This window comes from Python bivittatus, unplaced genomic scaffold, assembly GCF_059951505.1.
Source record: "Python bivittatus isolate LINGU-HERP-01145 unplaced genomic scaffold, Pbiv_v1 ctg000070_np1212, whole genome shotgun sequence".
NCBI classification, from domain to species: domain Eukaryota; kingdom Metazoa; phylum Chordata; class Lepidosauria; order Squamata; family Pythonidae; genus Python; species Python bivittatus.
In genome coordinates, this window is record NW_028277034.1 from 34,160,716 (window position 1) to 34,169,923 (window position 9,208).

Here is a 9,208-nt window from a genome sequence, read left to right on the forward strand (position 1 = left end):
CTGTATTACACTGCTTTTCAGGATATCAGGCAAGAATCTTTCTATCCCAACCTGGAGATGCTACCAGTTAGACCTATTACGCAGAATTGATTGTCCTTAATAATAACATTTATTTCATAGTTTTCTTAACTAGATATATCCCTCCTTCCCTACTTTCAGGTAAAAAATTCATATGATGCTACTTCACAGTATTGTAGTTTGCATAGTATTATCTATTTGGTCTATATTCATGGCTTATTCCTAGTTTTACTGCTTTAAAGATGTTTTAAATCTAATTAATGGAGGCCCTGGGTGGAGAATGGAGCACACGGAGTGATCTGCTCATGTTCATTCAGAACTAAGCAGAACTCATGTTCAGGCTTCAACATGGGCAGATCCAGAAAAGGGTAGACACACATACTTAGAGATTTGAGAACATGCACTCTCATCCTTTCCTACCCTTTCATCCCTCCCAAGTTCCCAATATCTATGGTTAATTGACATTGGCAGATATTATAATATACAGTTAATATCACTTGTATTCATGGAATACAGATTGCCTCAGGTTATAATCTGATGAAAACGTATGCCTCCTGAGCTACTATTGCATCATACCTCCCCTTCATCATAGCTAACAGAACTACACACAGCCTCAGTCTGATTAAAAATTAATGCAAGATGCTTCCCACTCTGTGTAGGTGTGCATAACCTCATGACACAAGTTTGCACTGTGACATCACAATGCACATTTTCTCATTTCCCCTCCTTTGCCTTTCTCATGGATGCCTCTATATATATGCCTCTACATACACACACACACACACACACACAAATAAATACATACACACACACACACACATACTTATGCATACCAGCCATCCTGAGCTGTTTTAATAGTCTTAATTGTGGGTCATTTGCTTTTAGTTAGATGGAGATAGTTAAAGAAACCTTGGAAATGAACCAGTCATTCTGGAAACACTTTATTGATTGTCCATGAAAAAATAAAATAATAAAACAAAACAAAACAAAGCAAAGCAAAAATACTTTTATAACATCATTATTTTAGAAAGCAAAACCTATTAAACTCAGATCATGATTTTTGCTTGCTTGCTTGCTTATGGACTTGCCTTTCCTAGAAAAAGCCAAGCAAGAAAATTGACTGGAGGGCAGGTTTTCTTTCTTGTCAGGATTCTTTTAAAAACCAAAAAAAATCTTAGCCAGTTTGGGTGAAGTGGTACCTGTGTTTTTGAAAATGAGCTTGGTCTGTGTAATGAGGATGACTGATATTAACTCTGAAGGCTTGACATTGCTGGTATTAATTTTAAGAAGTGCCTCAGTCCTGTTTCCTCACCCCAAGAATCAGCCTAGGGCTTTTGTACACAACAGTTGGCATGGCTAACCCATGCTTCATTCTGCCAAGGAAATAGTTGCTGTGTTCATAAGCCGTGAGCATACTGTAAAGAGCCCCTGAAGGTTTTCATATTCCTAGCATATTCCTGCATCTGTGGACAAGAAGTAACCAATATAACTTTCCTATAACTATCTCATCATTCAGTTTAAACTTATATTTTAACTATCTTTTGTTCACATGGGTGATGGAAACCTGCTAGTATAAGTCTCAGTGAGTGCCTCATAAGGCTGGAATGAAATTTGGAATGTACTAGCACCAAACCCTGCCATTTGTTGTTCAAAATGCATGCATTCAACCACCCATGAAAAATTACGAGCACTGTTTATCTGTGACTGCTTTCTCCTCCCACCTATTTATACTATTGATTCTCTTATGATGACATTGGGAATACATTTCTGTTATGCATTTGGGATGATATAACTTCCTGCCCATTCCATTACAAACTGCTTGTCTGTGGGTGCTAGTGATCGTGTTACCACAATAACTACTGTATAGCCTCTTTTACATTAGCTATTGCCAAAATTAGGAGGAAAGTAATTAATGGAGCTTCTTCTTGGGACACTTTATTATTTTGGTTTTTAAGTAATTTCATCCTCATAATCTGTGTCCATATTTTTTGCTTTGTCAAATCAGGTTCTTCTTTCTTATGTAATGGTTTATAGTTGATCATATTTGTAAGAGACTTTTGTGGCAGCAAACACACTGGTTTGGCAGAAGCTTCTGGCCATCCATTGGCTGTTAAATGCAGTGGCCTATGAATAAATTCTCCCTCTACTTTCCAGTAGCATAGTAATGTAGTAGCATAGTAGCATGGGCTTCCAAAAGCTAAAGTAAAGATAATATGTTTGAATTGTATCAGTTTATCAGCGTAATGGTATGTGGGAATACCTTGGGAGAGGCAGGAAAGAGAAGCTGCTCAGGGAACAGTCAGATAAGAGTCAGCATAGCCCCCAGTGGAAAGTGGGCAGGGCAAGTGGCTCAGAAGAGATCCTCCCTAGTTTCTCAGGCTGTAAAGAAATCAGGGGGAGATTGTACTTTCAGACTTGCAAGATTCTGCTAATGTAGCTTTACAATAAAGTACAATTAGCTTATCTGGCCATGTTTCCTGTCTGGTCTACCTGGTAAGGTTGACAGTCAGGGACAGCCCTATTCTACTAGCTGCTCCAGATAACTTATGTTTTGACACTACTTTGCATTTTGGGGTGATGGCTATGCATTTGTAAATGCTAGGATAATTAATTGTTTATCCATATAATAAAATGGTATTGTGTATGCTCTTGGAGATAATCATGATAATTTGATCAGCGGCATTGCAATTCAAAGTTTTCATTAAATGCAAGTACTTAAAAAAACAAAACATGGGCAATGCTTACTCGGAAGCCCGATTAAGCAGGCAATGTTGCACAAACTGTTGCAGAATAAATCAATGTTAGTATACCAAAGGATAGGTAGAACCTTTCACAATAGCTGTACCTTCTTCACCCAGAGGCTCCTTCTTCACACCTTTGTTCAGGGCCTGAACAAGGGCAGTACCATGCTGCTTTTCTTGTTCCTGCTTTAAATTCTGGGTATCCTAATATGGATTTAAGGCTTATATTTGATAGTGGTTGGAAAGAGGATATATAATACAAATGTACTCAATGATACAAGAAACAGATGCTAATTTCATCCCAACGTCATACACCCTTGGCCTGGGTTAAAATGCTTCTGCAACAACTGGTTTAAGCCTATGGCAAGAGTGATGTCCCCATTGGCAAGAGAAAAACAGATTAAAAAAATAATAAAATGGAAAAAACAAAACAGCAGAACAGAAAAAAGCCAGGATGTCAAAAAGTGGCAAATGCGTGGCTCTGCTACTCCTTTTGTGTTTGTCCCAACTCTTGCTGGCACAAGGCCCTGACAGTTAATTCCTGAGCCTTCAATGAAAATCTGGTTGCTTCAGGGTCCTACAAATACATTTACAGTGGCAATTAAACCCATGGTACAGTGTAGTACAAAAGAGAAGATAGTAGAACAGCTGAAAGATAATTCCCTTCAGGTTTCTCTTGTCTTTCCTTCAGCACACTCATTCCACACGGTCTTTAGTGGCAGCCTTAGGCTTTATTTCAGCCAAGTAATAATTTAAACTGATTAGGAAGCAGCAGTTAAAGCAAGTTCCAAAATGAATGTGAGGAAAAAAGCTGTTTCAACATAAGGAACTAAAGTAGAGTATCCACTAAAACTCTATTTTCTTCCTGTCTTGGCTTATTTTTAGTTAGTACATAAATGAGTGAGGCTATAAACAGAGAAGAGTGACATTGCGCCAGGCGGATGTGTTTGAGCATTTTCAAAATAAGACTCAAATCAAATGTATGCTTCAGTAATTTGATTTGGAGGAAATGGGAAAATTAGGCATTGTAAATAGAAGAGTTTTAAATGCAGCATAATTAATTAGTGTACATGTGCAAATGCACTAGCTAAATGTGCTTACATAGTTCTAGAAATAATTGTCTCTTTATGATGATTTAATATTACATTTGTACATTTAATTTTAAACCTTTCTTTATTTCCTTTGCAGCTGGTTTTCACAGCCAGGTATCTATTCCTCACATTAGTTCTCTGTCTGGTAACCAAGAACTATTTAGTGTCCCAAGGAGTCAATGCTACCAACAGAAATCAAGAAGCCATATACAAATGCTGAGCTGATTTTTCTTTTTCTTTTTTTTTTTAAAAGAGGGGAAATTTCAATTATTTTTTTATTTATGTTCACCCCCTTACAGATTATCTTCATGAAGCTGAACAGAATACTTTCACTGCTGTGATAGTTATTGTGGTTTATCCTCTTTGTCACTCCAGTTTTTCTTGCATCTATTTAAATAGCACTATTAATTTCAGGAAGGTAACATAAAGTGGGTTAAAATGAAGAACGTGCTACACATATAGGAATCTGTATCTCTCATTGTGAACAGCCATTCTGTAAAATCACGTACAACCTGTTTTCAGGTCCATGTGTAACACCACTGGAGAAATTGCTGCCTAACCAGATAGGTAAGTAGGTGATATAGATAAGTAAATAGTGATAAATGATAGATAGACAGATATATATATATATATATGTATATATCTGTCTATATATATATATATATATATATATATATATATACATGTATATGTATATGTATATGTAATATATACACTTTTAAAAACAGAAAGAAAGGACCTTAGTAATGCAAATTCCTGCTTCAACTTGTTAGATCAAATTAGATCAAATTAGAGTTAGATCAAATCGCTTCCAATGTACATTTCCAGTCCTGTGAGTTTGTGAAATTGTATGATAAAAAGGGCTTGGTAGGAAGCTATATATAAATAGAAGCTGAAGCATAGAGCATCGATTGGATGATACAAGGCAATAGGTGGGCAGGTCTATCAACTACACAGTGTTGGGAGTCTAGCACTTTCCTTGCTCTGTTCATCCACCCTTTCCCATTGAGCTATGTATTATGGGGGTCTGATTTAAAAGAGGCATTCCTCTGCCACAGCAAGGCCTAAAGATTATAGATCCTATCAAGTGAAAATTATACAACCACCTAAGGCAATATAATCTAAATGTAGTCCAACCTTATGGAATGCCTGATAGGTATCAGCATTATATTTAAGTTAATATGTTTGTCACATACTAAAGGACCTAAGAGAACTTCAGGAGCTATTCACATCCTATATAGCACATTTTGAGTTATGATTCAACAGGCTATACGCTAAATCAATTCCATCATAGTTGTTTATTATATAATCAATGAAAAATAGAAATAGGTCTTTTTTCTTCAAAGTAAAAGTGAAACTGAAAGAGTAATGAATGCTGTTCCTAGGGTGCTAGATCATCAGTTACTGAAATCTGAACATTATAGTTGGATAGTACAAATGCATAACCAAAGAGCAACAATAGAGGAAGTGTGTGTGTGTGTGTGTGTGTGTGTGTGTGTGTGTGCATGGTATTTTCCCCATCTCCCCTGCCCCCACATCTTTATCCAGCAAAGATCCATAGCTCCTTTATACAATCATAGAAATCCTTAACTGTTTTTCACTTTGCTGTTCAGGATTGTCTCATAGATATATCTGTGTCTTACAATAATATACTTCGTGTATATTTATAAACCTTAAATTGTATTTTGCTGCATGTTGTTTAGTATGGATGAAGGAATGTTTATTGTTAAGAAATAACAAATATTCACTCAGTACAAAACAAAGCAAGAGGCAATTACAACAAAAAGAAAACAGGATCTGCTGGTGTTGTTTTCTTCTTTCTTTCTCTTTTCCCTTCCTTCCTTCAAGTGAAACAGCCTAAACAAAATCAAGTAGACAAGTGAAATAAAAACATCAGAGCAGCACTCCCCGTACCTCTCTATGAGGCAGTGTTTACATAAATGATCAAGCTGTTCTTCATGTCAGTATCAGAGACCCCATCACAGCCCTCACTATTCCAGTTTTGTCCATAGATAGAATTAAAGGTGCAACAATGTTTGAAACTCCATAAGGCTAAGAAAGACCTGAATCACCTTCAAATCTCTTTAAAGAGTTTTAAGGAAACCTGATTGAACTGAGCACTTCAGATCAATTCAAATGCTCAATTTGGAAATTTGCTTCAGAGGAATGATTTGGTCAAGTCTCTTAAGAATAAAATTATCCCTTCAATGCTCTGCACCGTCTTACAAGGAAAAAGTAAGCTAAACAATACCTTGTTCTTTAAAAAGGGGGGAAAAAAACAGAATTTCATTTCTCAATATTCATTTTTAAAATGGCTGAACTATTGCATCCTGCATCCTGCAGTTGAAATTGCTTTTATATCTGATGGCATGTTGTATATTAAACAGAAGAACAGAACTTGTTATGCTAATGAAAATAGTGTTGAGTCCAATGTTCATTTCTGTGCCTAATTATATGCTGTATTGTTGCACATCTTGTGACTTATAAACACATTCTTTTCAGAATAGTTTTCCCTTGTCATAAATCTGTTTGCATATAATTCTGAGAAGAGATAAGAAGGCAGTGAATGTTAGGTTTAAAATTGGTAATCTTGGCTTTTCCCTCTGACAGACTTAAAATGAATTAGATAGCGCAGTAGGAATATGCAAGTGTTCTCTTGCATGATTATATATCCCATAACTCTTCTTATTTATCCCCAAGCTTCTCTAGATTGTTATTTGAGCTGTAAAGTTTGTAAGGAAAGCAAAAAAATGAATGATGACCTTTTCAAGGTAGGAATCACCATTTTGTTCTCCTGACGGCAGGGGGGAAAAATAGCAGAGCATATCACAGATGTAGAAAGCTCTTTTTTATTTTTCAGTTTCTGAGCATGAAGTCCTCCTATATCACCCTGTCCTAACAAAAATAAAGTTATGATATGTGTATTTTTAAAGGATGAATATGCATATATATAAAAATATTGTTAGCTTTATTATTTATTGATTTATTGTCACCGTTGTCTTAAAGAAACAAGGTGTGATTCTGCTTGTAGAAGTTATGAGAAGAATTTTAAGAGCTGTATAGAATGTGTCACAATAAAATAAAGATGCAACTAAATTTTTTATACCCATGCATAGTCACTTGATGACTTGAAGCCCTTTTCTTCCACCTAATAACTTCCAGATATGTTGGGAATTAAGATCTTAAAAGTCTCTGCTAAAATGCCCAATTCTGGATGTTGAAGTATCAACAAATTAGAAAGCAATCATATTGATCTATAGGCGAATTCTCTGTATTATATGATCTACAAACCAAAGGCTATATATGTATAGCCTACATGACGCTTGGTATATTGTTCATTTTTGCAGTCTTCTGAAGGCAGCCATGGCAAAAGATTTCCTGAGATTCTCATGGTCTGCTGTACATGGCCGGTGAACTGTAAGCCTATATTCAGTTTGAGGTACACAAGTTTTTCATTATTGACTTAGTTAGTTCTCTGTTAAACACATTGCAAAGGAAACCTCACCTGTGTCTACATGGTCACCAAATAATATTCATTTAGTAAATTCCATTCTGTTTCATTATAATTAAGATGTAGTCAGTAGAAAATTCTTCTCTGCAAAGCTAAAAAGAAAATACTTTTTTTGTATATAATTTTTATTAAATATTTTTAAGAAGGAAGATAAAAACTAATACAAACTAATATAAAATAAGAAAAAAGAAAAAAAAAGAAAAAATCAAAGAGAAAGTTAAAAGTGAAAGAAATGAAAAAAGTAAAAGAAAAATAGGAAAGAAAGAAAAAAGGTACAAAGAAGTAGCTTCCAATCTTCTTTACAGCAGTTATAAGTACCATCACAAATTTATCTCTTACTCTAAGGTTATAACATAACTCTCTTCTTTCTATAATCTATCCTGTCTAATCATCAGAACAATAAATCATAAGTTTATTTTTTTCTGTTTTATGCAAAAAGTCCATAAGGGGTTTCCAGTCAGCAATAAACATAGATATTGTCTTTTCTCTGATCAAAGAAGTCAATTTAGCCATCTCAACAATATCACCTTCACCATTCCTCCATTGTGGTGGTGCCAGATCTTTCCATCTTTGTGTATTCAATGATCTTGCTGCAGTTATCATGTACAAAAACAAAGTTCTATGACTTTTTTGCAACTGTTTGTCCATCAATCCCAAAAGAAAAACATCTGGTATCAATTGTATATCAGTCTTTAAAATCTTCTGAATCAGTGTGTGTATTTGAATCCAAATTTTCTAGCTTTTTTACACATCCAGCTACATGATTAAATGCGCCTTCTTGTTCATATTTTCACCGTGAATTTGAAGTGCCTTTATACATTCTAGACAATATGTCTGGTGACATATACCAATGATACATCAATTTATAAAAATTCTGTTTAAGATTATAACAGTGTAAATATCAATCCTTTCAACCACATATTTTCCCATTGTTCTATCTGTATATTATAACCAAATTTTTGGCCCACTTTATCATAATTCTTTCACTTGTTCTATTTCAAATTTCAATAAAAGTTTCTACATTTTAACAATTACATATTCATCATTTTTACACAATTCTATTTCAAATTCAATCTTACAGTGTTCAAAACCATAAATTCTTTTGTCTACTTTAAATCTTTCTAGTAATTGTAAATAAGAGAACCACTGGCAACTATATCCCCCTGCCACCAGTTCTTCTCTTGAATTTATTACAAAGGTGTTTTCAGTCACAACCTGGGTTTGTATATATTCCATATTCTCAATATGGCATATCTAACATAATGATTTTTAAAATCCACATTAACCGTAACTTATCATACCACAAATATCCATGCCACCCAAATCTCTGTTTCATTTTGTCTCCATCTAAATGAATTAGATTTTCTTTTATAAATCAAACTCACAGGATTATGATACCAAAAGGCTTTGGTAATATCTCTACTTTAGAAACCCTAGTTGCCTTTGAAATTCAAATCATGTCTATTCTTGAAAACAAACTATGACTTTCAGAAAAGTAGGTATACTCTCTTTGAATTGCCATTTTTCTGTCTCCGTATATCAATCAGCCCTAAATTATCCATTAAATCGAAGAATTTTTTTTGGTAATTCACCTTGAGTGATTTTAATATTTTTCTCAGGAGTTCTATCCAGTTGCAGGGAGTTCACTCCGTTCCAGTCCCACTCAGACACCAATTATTAATCTCTCCATAAGTCCTTTATAAAACAATACTTTGTCTCATTTGGAGCATAAGTATCAAAGTCTTAGTTTCATGCAAATTAACTTCCACCCCAACAAACCTACCATGCTTATCAGTCAGTACAAGTTCTGGTTTTAGTTAGGGATTTATATACAAAACAATTTTATT